We start from the raw sequence: 13,717 nt of genomic DNA on the forward strand, positions 1-13,717 counted from the left end.
TTTATATCGATTGATAGCCTAGGATTTGAGATGCGAATATTAGGTATCGATGATACATCCTTCGATATAAAAAACCGGGTCCGCTTATCGTACAATTTACAACTCGTAAAAGTCAGTAACAAAACACTAACGCGTTTAAAAACAGAGAGGTGTCGTGACGTCTTGTTTCTTCGATGGTCTGTCGCTGTCGCGTTGGAAGTCAGGTCTGATCATGTCTTCTTGGAAATAGGCGGTTTATTGTCGGGCGGTTGATCCGAGGACGGTTAAGAAAGAGGAACTGAACCTTAACATATTTATATTTCGTAACATTCTTCTTACCGATCATAGTACTGTTAAGTTACACATCATGTATTAATGATCAGTTTCATCAAATCCTGTGAAAAATTGTCTTATTTTCATATTGCAATAAATTAGTTCATAGTATTCAATTACCTACGTGTCTAATTTGTTCACATTTTTGTATGTTTTCCAGGATTTTAGACAGCTAAAACATGACCACTAGTAATATAATTTTGTTTTAATAGCCTACTTCTTTAAAAACCACATAGCATTAAAAAACTTTGTCTTTTCTGAAGAGAATTCAGTGCTTAAATTATCTGTCATTACTGTAGACATTTTCAATGTCATTTAAAATATGTATTTTTTTTAATACGTTACTTTATTAAATAACAAATGTTACTAAGCTCAACAAATGTTATGGCCTTCATCTATTCTTAGTTTGGTTGTCCATACTTCAAGTGTATGTAATACACATTTCATTCTAGTCACACTTTTATATGACTTAATATGTCTATCATAGTGTAATAATTTAATATTGTACAGACTGTGTTGTTATGTAATTTTATATGTATAAGCTATCTTATCTATTTGTGTTTACATAATTGTATTTGTATTATACAGTGTTTCTATCAATGTAGTTGTTTGTCTTAAACCTATGGCTCTCATATGTTTCAAACACTTGGTTCTCACGAATGTATACATTTTTGTAATAAATTTCCTTTTATAAATATTTGAATTTATTCACTTGTTGAGTAAAATTATGATATTGTTTTTTTTTACGAAATTCATGGCAGTATTATATACTCAGTCCAAGAAATACCATACAAGCATTTAGAAGAAATATATCAACATTTCCTCATTTTTTTAGTTTAATATATTTGCAATAAATATTTATGATGGTTTAACATATTTTGTATCTAATTAATTTACAACTAAACAGTAATTATTTTTTTTTAATTATGAGTTACACCAGGTCTCCCAAAAGCCCCCTTCCATTAGTTTTTGAGCAGAAATATGAAACTAAATATATGAAAACGTAAACCAAAACTTAACATGGAGATTGTTAAGTGAGGAGTGTTACTAATGCAGTTAAAGTTATAAATGATTAATGTAAAATTATAAGTTTAATAGTATTATGTTTATTTTGTTGAGGTCATTTATTTTAACATTATTTTTGCGTTACTAAATGGTCAACTTCATAGTTGTTAACACATGTATTGCTTTTTAGCGTAGTTTTAAAATTTTAAACTGTGACTGGTCACCATTTTGTAATGGATTGAGATAAAGGCCACTGCAATGTTTGCGGCATTGTTCATCTTTTACAAAATATACATAGATACCATTAAATGTTTTTATAATAGTACTTTTTGTGATTCAATGTTTATTGAAATTAAGTAAGTCTATTGCCATTTACACAATTTAATGTAAATTAAAGTCGTTTGACAGGTATTTGGTCTTCCGATCATATGTTTGTTTGCTTATTTAAACGCTTATGTGACAGATATGGCCAAATACAAAATAATTGAATCGGAAAAAGTAAGGGCTCTATGGTGTAATGGTGTGAACACCGGCAAGTGAGAGATCCGGGTTCGACTCCCGGCGGAGCAAGTACTTTTTGTGATTCAATGTTTATTGAAATTAAATAAGGCTATTGCCACATATACAATTTAATGTATATAATAGTTTAGAAATATAGATAAATATTGATCCCCTGTATGCGCTTTAGCGGGGTTGCGTTTTGTTTCTTTGTTATAGCTCTAACAGTTTTTAATATAAAGTAAAAGTAAAGGAATGTCTTATTTTACCAGACGAAATAGGGACTAAAAAGCCCTCTCTGACACTTGGAGCCAAACGGCTTAAAATCGACTTTCATACAACCACCACGTATCATTAATCAACATTATAAATTTACTGTATTTGATAAAAATAATAGTTGAATACATTCCTATTATGTTATTACATAAAATGTTCTTCTAAATTTGAACTCTTAGTGACTATAAAAATATTGCAAAAGCTGTTTCTTAGAAGAAACAAAGCGATTTTCAGGGTACGTTAGTGTTTGTTATTGGGGTAGTCACTGGGTGACCTGACATGTCTTTGGATATCGTCATTGCCATCTGGGATATTTTCACATCTCTAGGAAAGTTGATATACTGCGTTAATCAATTTAAATAACGTATTTTTAAATAAGGGGTTAAGTTTATGTAAACATTCTTAAATTTTCAAGTACAAAATAAAAGCACATAGTTACGCAGGTAGGTTCTAGGTCAGGTTATGTTATGATAGGTTAGGTTAGGTTATGGTAGGTTATGTTACGTTTCACATTACTGATGAAAAAATACGACCGAATCAATCAGCTTGTACCACCATTTGTATCTTCTTCTATGCCTAAGGCATTTTGATTGATTACGCTAAACACATTTTTAAAGCAAAACTGTCCAAACCCATTTGATGTTTTTTATTGACTTTCAAGAGATTTGAACCCATGACCTCTTAGTTAGAGACGCAGCCTAACCTCTGCGAAGGCGATTATTATTATTAAGGCGATTATTAAGGCGAGTATTAAATTGTAACTCTGGGGTAACTGGATTACCGGTGGAAGAAGTAGGCCCAGAAGAATGATAAGGACTAGACAGTACAAAAGAGGCTTCTATGAGCGAGGCGCGCATCGCAGATGGGAGTGTTTGATAACGAAATTGAGAGGTGGGGTGAGGTAGATGTGCCGTACCTCCCGGGCTCATCAGTAGTAGTAGCAACGAGTACAGTCTTTGAAAGTGCTTAGAGTTGTTCTTGCTAATCGTCATCGAACCTGCGGGTAAGTGAACTTTTTAACTGGAGTCCAGCCAATATTCATTCTCAATTATTTTGAATAATTCTTGGGGAAAAAATATTGTAAAAATTAAATTTATTGGGAATTTAGGAACTTGTCCTTTTGATCTGTGCAATATAAAACTTGTTGGTGCAGTGAGCACATGTATATAAAATTTTATGTAAAAATACTAAAAGAGTTTTGTGGTTGTTACAGATGCTTTCAGTAATTTTAATTCTCTAACGCAGAAGAATCTTTAATTCTCTAACACTGAAGAATTCTTTATTTCTCTAACACGGAAAAGAAGTAATATTTAAAGTAAAGTAAAGAAAATTAGTAACAAAATAAAATTGAATTTTGAAGATAAATTAAAGTGAAGAATTGCCAGATCAGATTAGAGTGTGAAAGTTTTGAATTTTGAAAATTGAATAAAAGACAAGCTGAAAGAACTTTGTACAGTTTTGAGTGACGAATATATTACAAGTTTGAATTTAAAAGTCATCAAGAAGTTTTTATTTTAATTTTAAATCCAGTAATTATTTTCAAGATGAAGTTTTATTTTAGTTTAAAACTTTATTTATTTTAGAAGATTTTTTTCCTATTTGAACCTTCACAAAAATTTAAATTTCAAAGCTAACCCCTCATGTGCCCGTAAAACGGTACACAATGATCAGATATGGAGCCTCGTGGAGCGCGTGTGTGCCAGCATCTCTCAAGTACATCGTTTCGATATCAGAGCCACAAAGAATACAAAATATACTGTGAAGAAATATTCTCATTGTCTAATCAGGTGCACAATTGAATGCACTACGGTGTTTTAGACACGATCTCTAAGCACGGTGGAGCAACCGACATTTTAGACATAGCATAGCTATTGTGAGAGGGGTTGATTCAGTGTGAATGTTGAATTTAGCTCCAATTCACCTTCCGCGCCAGATTCCAGACGCTGCACTAAGAGGAATGTGGACTGGAGCTAAATTCAACATTTACACTGAATCAACCCTACCCACCATAGCTTTGTTATGTGTAGAAATTGTATACGTATGTGTTTAAAGGCCACTATCTACTCGTATGTGTTTAAAGGCCACTATCCGAGGCATATTCAAGTACTTAGGCTATATAGAAGTATCTAATCTAGTATATGATTAGATACGAGTTTTTACTAAAATTACGTATTATTACATTCTTATCCGGCTCTGAGCATTGCTCCAAATTTGAAGACTCTTTGTCTTCCCTAAGTTGGTATAAAAACCAATAAAATATGTGTACCTAACAAGCAAAAAACATTAGTTAATAGACATTTTCAATCTACCATATATGAGATTAATTACTCCATCCACTTGTCATGAATATACCCAGCCAACAAAACAAAGTAAATTACCCAACACCTTCCATTTTGCTATGAAGAATACTTTGCATGTCAAGCTGAAGCTTCCAAGCTTTGTATGGAACCAATCTAACTGGCGCGAGAGGCTGAGCGTCCAGCGAAACTTCTCGACCTCACAGCTTAGGCCTGGGTTTCCTGTTAACCAATCCTACTATCTGCAAAATCCACATTCACTGATAAGGGCAAATGCCGTATAAGGTCATTAACACTTAGTTTCTTTAATATGTGTGTTCAGGGGCGGATTAAGGGCGTCATTTGAGGGGGGCGGCGGTTAGGCATCCGGAGCGTCTGCGGTTTTTGAAACACCTCTCTCCCCCCCCCCCCGCACCAATCAAGTGAGATTGTCAGGTTCACTTCCTTCCTGTGTTGGTTCAAACCGCGAAAGAGTAATAACACATTACGAGCCCAGTTTTTAATAATTGGTGTTATGAAAACTAACATAGTACCTATAAAAAAGTTAGTAATTATTCATTAATATATGGAATTAATTTCAAAATACCCGTCATTGAACGACTCAAATATTAAAATAATAGGCTAATAATATAAAGAGGTCATCAAGTAAGTTATGATTGTTGTATATATAAGTTGATAAAGAAAAATTAATTATATTAATTTTACTGTTTTAATCAGGCCTTAGAATTAAATAAAAAACGCACCAATGACTGAATACTTAATCTGTTATATTATCAAATAAAAGTATTCCGTGAACAATTCTAATACCTTTCCGATTTTTTGTGATTGCCCTTTAGCGGTTGATTTGTAGCCGCCAGTTGGACCGTCAAGTAAACAACTCTGGATTTAGATTTACCATTATTTGTTGTGTATTTAATTAAAAATGTACATTATAAGGAATTAATACATTACAATTAGCTGTGGATATATCAGCGCCTTTATTACACAACTAGCTGACCTGGCAAACGTTGTTTTGCCATAATATACATTTTTATTAGTATGTACGAATGTGGTGTATGATTGGAAGAAGCATAAGCGCTGTAAACGATGATGTAATATAACAATTACAAAACACAAGAAAATGTATCAAAGAAACCCAATTTCGATCATAAAGTGTCTTCTTTCGGCTCTTTTCATTTACCTTCCATGTAACCAAATTCGATTACCTTATGTGCAAACATTCACGGATTTTTACAATGAAGTTGTTTTCCTAATAGCGTTTAATAGTATTTTCATTGCATTAGATAGTTTATTGATCATTGGTGCAATCTGAATTTAAAATTAGGCAATGACGTCTTCTATGCAACCTTCATTACACTACTGATCAAGCACTTTACAATAAAAATTTTCAAATTTTAAATGTAAACAAATGTTTCTGCCTCTTTGATGAACTGAAGGTATTAACAGCTGTTAAGTATCAGTTCGCTTTGTATTATGTGTCGTAGCGCAGTCTGTCGGATCCAATATAAAACACTCTAACATCAACAACGATTTATAATTAAAAAATTAATTAAATAAACTATTTAAATTGGACCAAATTGACTCTAGTATGTATGCCTATGTTACTTCCAGGAACGTGTAGAATCACTGTACACAATTTCACGATGTTTCGTGCATTGGTTCCAGAGTTATAACGGAACATACAAACAAACATTCGCATTTATATATATATATATATATATATATATATATATATTAATGTAAATGTTACTTCAATATTAATAATGGATATTATTACAAATTACCATAAGCTTCTAAACTCATATTCATTATTTAAATTTGTTTTAAGAGTCCACCATTTTTATATTATTTACATATTTCTAATGTTTATATTTTTTATAATAGTAAGAGGTCGTTCTTTTTAATTATAGTAGCGCGGAAGTACCGCGGGTTTAAAAGTTACGCAGTTTACCGATAGATTGTGGAGAACACATCAGAAAGCCCGTTTTTACCGGTAGCCACCCTGTCGCGATGTACACGATCAAGGTGGGGGAGGGGATCGCCCTCTCCACCCCACCTTGATCCGCCACTGGATATGATAAAACAATGAATCGTAATAGCACATTACTATAATATACAGGGTGTAACAAAACTATATAACATATACGATATTGTTCCATGAACCAAAATGAGCTAAAAACTAAATGTAGCCAATGGTCCATTTCTTTTCGTTTACCATCTGTCCGTACAATATGTTTTTCATTTTTTATTTCGGAAACCAGAATAAATAAAAATATCAAATTTGGCACAATTATGGTTCTTCCAATCTCAAATCGAGATCAAAATTGATATTATACTATCATATCACATTTCATTGCGGTGAAATGTTGAAGTTTTTAAAGCTTCAACAATAAAACTAAGCTGTAAAAACGAATAAGATTTTGAAACCGTTTAAGGGATAATAAAAGCTGGTACATCTAATTATCAACACCATACAAATCGGCCAGTAAATAATTTAGATATAACCTTATAATGTTTGTAATGCACGGCACAATTTTCACTGTTTAACCCTTCACATCGTCATTACTGAACTAAACAGCTGAGAACAAGGAATACATGGTGATCTGTAACTCTCAACACTGTATTTTGATGGTTTTTTTCAGATGGTATTTAATAGAATAAGATTATTTTCATATTACACGTTGATAATAGAGGACTTGATTCTCAGATTTTTGGTTTTATAAACATCTAACCCCTTCCCTACAAAAAAGATTTTAAAGAAAGTTATTAAGTCAAAGAATTATTTATTAGTCAGGTATTGCCCAGTGTCCAATTTGTGGACACCCTATCGCATGTAAAAATATATAAACTTACATTAAGCAACTGTTTAAGGGGTGTCTGTACCTTTTTACTCCACAATGTTATTTAAATGGGAGAACATGCCCTCTTTTAGGTACGCTTTGTTCACTTATCTATTTAACAATTGAAATGAAATTTTTACAGAATGCTCTTTATAACTTAGATTTCATGTCCTGATGGTCAAAATTTGATTTTTGATTTTTACTTATTTTATAAAAAAATTTCTAACTATGAAATTTTTTAAACCCTGTTTTTATTAAGTTTATAATAAAAATATTAAACCATAACTTAGTTTATGAAGAAAATAAGTATCAAGCACTACTTACCATATTGTGAAGTACATCTGTGCCAAATTTCATGTTGTTATCTCTTATAGTTTTTTTGTAAAGCGTACCTTAACTTAAAAAAAACACAAATGTCGGTAAATCGCACTTAAAGTTTGATAATATATACAATATTTAAACTATGTTTGTCTTATTAAAATCCTCCTGCACAGTAAGTCTCCTCCTCATCTTCCTTCTTTCTCTTTGTAAGTCTTCTCATCTTCCTTTTTTCCCTTTTTTTCTTGTTTTGTTCTTGTGCCTCAATTTCTGCCTTCCGAACCCTGTGTTCATCGTACTTATTCAAGCCGTCAATCATGAACTTACCAGGATCTAAACCAAGTCTTTCCAAGACATTACATTTTGCCTTTGAGCCATCATTGAAACATATCACAGCATCAGTGACTCCAAGTTTAAGAGTCTCCAAGCCAACAAAAACAGTTTTTGGAATTCTTTGCCAGATGGTAGTATTAAAACTCTCATTCGGGTTTTGAGTCTTTCCATGTGTGCACCTTTCTAATAATTCTTTTTTTGACAAGTCCTTAAAAACAGGCTCTATGGCCTTCATAACAGGAACAGGAATTACATGGTCATGGGTGTAGTAAGTTTTCAAAGGCTTAGCCTTGTTGTATTTGCACCATGACTCAGGTCCAAGAGGACAAAGTTCATGCTGCGGTTTATCGTCACTTGAAATTCTGTGGTAGTATATAGCCCAAATAGCATTTTCCATGGCTCCCACATCATGAGTATTATTTCTTATGGCCTTGCCATAGTAGTTTGGAAGGTGATCTATTTCAGTATTAGTTAACCGTCCTTTTCTGCCAAGGCTCAAGCCGTCAGCTAACTTAGTTTTTTTTTGTTTCAGCCTTCAAACCGTCTCAATCTTGTGCCTACTCTCTTTTGAACGTGGCCTACACATTCTAATTTACTAATCTTTACATCATTTCCATATGGCCTATCTTCCAGTACTGCAGCAAACCCCTTGGAATCGCCGTCCCCTACATATCGTGTATAGCGAAGGCGAAGTTTTTCCTCTGAACGAGGAAATAAAGATTTAGCTCCAGCAACCTCCATTCCGCCACTAGAACCAGCATAATTACAGCAGCAAAGACCTGATTCTTTATGTAATGTCTGTTTTTGTTGAGGCCTATTAGATTTTTGCACACAGGCAGTACAAAACTTTGATAGACATTCAAAGTCTAGTACTTTCCCAGTATCAAATGCAGTCACCGTTACCACCCCGTTTATCGAGGTATGGCCTCGCTTTAGCCACGTACCGTCAAAGCAGGCAGCTATGTCACTGTTTCCATCATTTTCTCGTATAGCTTCACATGCGGCATTTCTAGTGGAAGCATCACCTACTTCAGTAGCGGCTCTAAGCAAGGACTTAGTATATTTCCTACTTCTAGTGCAAGGCGGTGCTATATTCATTACAGCAAAAAATAATTTTCCTGCTTCCAATCCTTTGCCAATAGACCTTAGACTGGAACAAACATGTCTTCCCTGATGATAGGGAGGATATTGAGGTCCAATTCTCTTCTTTTATGGATGTTCTTGTACATATCTTTAATTTAGCATTTCCTCTTATCACTCGCAAGGCCGAACGAGAGTACGTCCTAAATGGCTCACTGTTGGGGTCGTCAGAGCGAGGGAGGCGTTGAAGGATCTATATTTGCTCCAGCGCGATTTTCCATCGGCTTTCCATCGCAAGTTGTATAATGAAAGAAAATCTGAGTATCGAAAGCTTATCCAATCAGAGAAAAGCTTTGTGGCTAGGTCTCATATTGAGAATAGTGACAATACAAGAAAAGCGGTTTGGCAGATTGTGGCTGAATATTCAGGGAAGTGCAAAGGTAACAAACGCATAAATGTTTTGATTGATAATGGCTTGTTGGTCTCAGAACCTAGTTTGATAGCTGCAAGGTTTAATTCTCATTTCGTTAACGCTTGTAATCAGTTGAACCTTCAGAGCAAAGTAACATCAACTGATTCGGGGTTTTCCCAGCTCTCCATGTTCATCGAGCATTTTTTTTTGCTCCTGCCTCTTACAGTGAAGTGTTGAGTGTGACTAAGGGTCTCAAGGCCAGCTCCTCTTCTGATGTATTTGATATGTCTCCATCCATTGTCAGGAGGGTTGCAGATTCACTCTCGTGTCCCTTAACTGTCCTGTTTAATAATTCTATTGACCAAGGACTCTTTCCTTCTGCGTTAAAATCCGCCAAGGTCATTCCTGTCTTTAAGAAGGGTGATAGAACCTCAGTTAACCAATATCGCCCCATCTCAATACTTCCCACGTTGAGCAAAATATTTGAACGATTAATTCACAATAGACTGATTAATTTTCTTAACGAAAATTCCTTACTATCTCCTTCACAATTCGGGTTTCTTAAAGATAAATCAACCACTCACGCGATAAATGATTTCCTTAATGCCGCCTTCTCTTTTGTTGACTCTGGCAGTGAGACTGCGGGCATTTTTTGTGATCTTTCCCGTGCCTTTGACACCGTCAACCACCAACGTCTCCTGGACAAGATGGAAATGTACGGTGTTAGAGGCATCCCTCTAGAGTGGTTTCGTTCCTATCTTTCTGGTCGCTCTCAGTTTGCTGAGATCACCAACAAAGGGGGTAGGGGTAGGTCTGCTCTCTTATCGGTCAAGGTTGGTGTGCCGCAAGGCTCAATTCTTGGCCCTCTTTTATTTAATATATACGTGAATGACCGTAACTCATCTGTGAGGGGCCACTTAGTGCAATATGCGGGCGACACCAGTGTACTTATTCAAGCTGACACAGCTCAATCTCTTTCCACCGAGCTGGCTTTTTCACTCAAGAGTCTTAGTTCTTGGTTTTCTGCTAACTATTTATTTCTCAATCCTGAAAAAACCTCAATAGTCCACTTTAGACCCCACAAGAATGAGAGTGCGTTAGTTACTCTCCTTGACAATATACCTATCGAGCATTCTTCAACGGTCTGCTTCCTGGGACTCCACATTGATTCCAGATTTGACTGGTCAAATCACATCAGTCATGTCTGTCAAAGACTTGGTGCCAGGATTTACTCTTTAAGGTACTTAACAAGTTTTCTGTCTAGAGATACCGTTAGGCTGGTGTACTTTGGTTACTTTGTGCCCATTTTAACATATGGATTGATTTTCTGGGGGACGGCTTCAGGTAGGTTGATCAGTAGGGTTTTTAAACTGCAAAAGAAGGCTGTTCGACTGATGTGTGGTCTGGGTCATCGTGAGAGCTGTCGGGAGGTTTTCCCTAGGGAAAGCCTAATGACATTGCCATCACTTTATATATATTCGGTTGCCACATTTACATTTAAGAACCTTCAATCCTTCCCATCATTTAACCACGTGTATTCTACAAGAAACAGAGATGCTCTAATCATTCCGCAACACCATAATAACACATTTAAAAAATCAATGTCATATATGGGCCCTGAAATCTTTAATGCTTTGCCTTCTAGTATCACAGCGTGCGAGACTGAGACGTATTTTAAAAACAACTTAAAAAATTACCTAATAAGGCAAGCATTCTACTCCATTAACAAACTGGTGAGCGGTGCTCCAGCCTAGTGGACGATATAGATAAGATTGTTTGTAGTTTAAGTTGTACTATTTTATATTTTAAACTGTTTTTAACTGTTATTTAAATGTGTGATGTATTCTTCTGTCTAGTATTAATCGGTTCTATAATATCTGACCATGTTCCATGCATGTCTCATGTCAATGAACAATAAAGAATTTGATTTGATTTAGAGCATAAACATACCGTGTGTTCACCTCGTATGTATTTCTAATAATTTTGGAGGTAATTTTATATGCTTCAAAGTCACAATTAAACATTTCAGGATTAGCCTATGTGCTAAATCAGATTTGAAATATTACTTAAGGATCTGTTTTAACATTCAGAAAAAAATGTATATGATAACTAAATGTTATTACTTACTTATAAATTATTACGATGACGTGACCTCAATGCTACACAGATACATAGCAGTCTTTCTTGTTGGACTATTTTGAAGACCAAGCGCCAGGGTAATACACTGCTGGTATTGAACTCCCAACCTCCTACATAGATATGTGTTGACCCATATACTCTTCCTGATTGAGAAATCGCGGCATCACCACTTTTCTATTTCTTTATCGGTTACCAATAACAATAGAATAGATGGTGTCATGGTATGTAAATAAATTAAAATGTATGCGATTAAATGGCTGTTATATTCCGCTACATCGACTTGAAGATTTAATTTTTGCACTGAAGGTGGTTTCTTTTTCAGTAAGTTAATATAAATAAACATTAGATTTTACTTGTCGTATCCTCCTAACTTCACCTCTAAATAAACGCAGTTTTAGGCGTATGGTTCTTTTTATTAGATGTAATCCGTTGCAGGTAATTTACAAGAATCAACTAGTTTATTTAAATTAAATTTTTAAATTACGTACTCTGTGTAGGAATATTGCACCAGCAATTTCGTCCGTCAGATAAACAACGGTTCTTTGTGTAATTTTTAAATGCTGAGCAACTGAAGACTCTGTTACCTGAATTTAACGTATTTACTCCGGTAAAATAAGGATGCAACCTCGGAATGAAAGATAATAAGCTAAAAATTTGCATACGTCTTTATTTTGAGATCGTATAAAAACTTACCTCAAAAGTCTCATATAATCACGTGTACGCGTCTTTAGATATTTAAGGTCAAAGTTCACGAAAATCAGTTTTTTGAAAATATCTCGTTTCCCTTACACTAAATGACTTTGAAGGTGGTAAGAAGAAATTGTAGAACGAAAAATTTCTCTTCAACTTTTGTCTGAAGTAATTTTATGTACGTTTCAACCCTTTTTGAGATACAGCGCAAAGAGTAGGGGACCGCTTACCTGTATATACGATAATGCGAGGTCAGCCAGTAGAATACAATAAATAAATGAGTTATATTGTTAAATTATTCACATTACTATTATATTGTTACTTAATAATATTATTATTGTTAGCATTATTATCATTATTATTACATTTTTATTATTATCATTATATTATTATCATTATTATTAAATTTTTATCATTATTTATTATTTAATATTATATATATATTAATTATAAATTATATATTCTCTAAATAATACTTTTTTATTTTTACTAAACATACAATATTAAAAGAAATATTTCAAATGAATTTTAATTATATATTTATTTATTGATCCAATAATCAATTTATTAAAATTACAAATATAAAATATTTGTTTTTATTATTAATGATTCATATTTTTGTAATTATTTTCTTCTTCTTCTTCTTCTTCCTCTGGCTGTTCAATATCGGATTCCATTATCATCATTCTCGTTTACAAAAGTATCAGAATAGAAAGATTCAAGAATATCAGGTGCATATATTCAGTTCCTTCATTGAAACCATCTGAAGTTGATGAAGCGTTGAGGCATGATTTGTCCATTACACTGCCCACACAATTAAAGTGCATCGCAATCCTGATTTCCTGCATCCGCAATTAGAACCCCAACCTTTCTTGCAATTGCAAAATATTGTATTCAGCAATTCTTCTGGTGCTGGTTGGTAATAATGTTGTTATTGGTTCCATTTTGCAGTACCCAGCCGAATTCCTGGGGTTCTAAATCATTTTCCCAACCAAATTTGGGTCTGATAATGACACGAAGGATATGCTTGACGAGCTGCTGTACTTGTGAAGGTGGAAGACTTGATAACTGCACTGGTTTGTTTGCGTCTTGTTGATTTGATGAACTGGGTGTATCGAAAAGAGTCTATATCGTCTGCTTGATTTCGGAGCATTGTAAGTTGCTAAGAAAATACTCCATTTTCAAATAATTCTTGTACAGAGCAGTTTTTTTGTTTAAATAGTTCAGCTGATTGGTTTAAATCGTGATGTTTTTCGAACATTTTAATAAACGATATTTTACCTTTTTTATAAAGCGCAGAAGTCGTATATCACATCCACTAAACGCGTGTAAAAAATAATATGTGTTTCTTAGAATGAGGGTATTTATCAAAACTTTTCGATAAATACAGTTTTGTCTCCCACATTACTCTTACCCATTTTTTTTTTGAAAAAAATTTCTTGTTGATGTGATTGAGCACGTCCTATCAAGATAACTAGCAAATCAATATCTTCTCCTACAATGACAGAAGTAATTTT

The sequence above is a fragment of the Homalodisca vitripennis genome, chromosome 8 (genome assembly GCF_021130785.1).
Source record: "Homalodisca vitripennis isolate AUS2020 chromosome 8, UT_GWSS_2.1, whole genome shotgun sequence".
NCBI lineage: Eukaryota > Metazoa > Arthropoda > Insecta > Hemiptera > Cicadellidae > Homalodisca > Homalodisca vitripennis.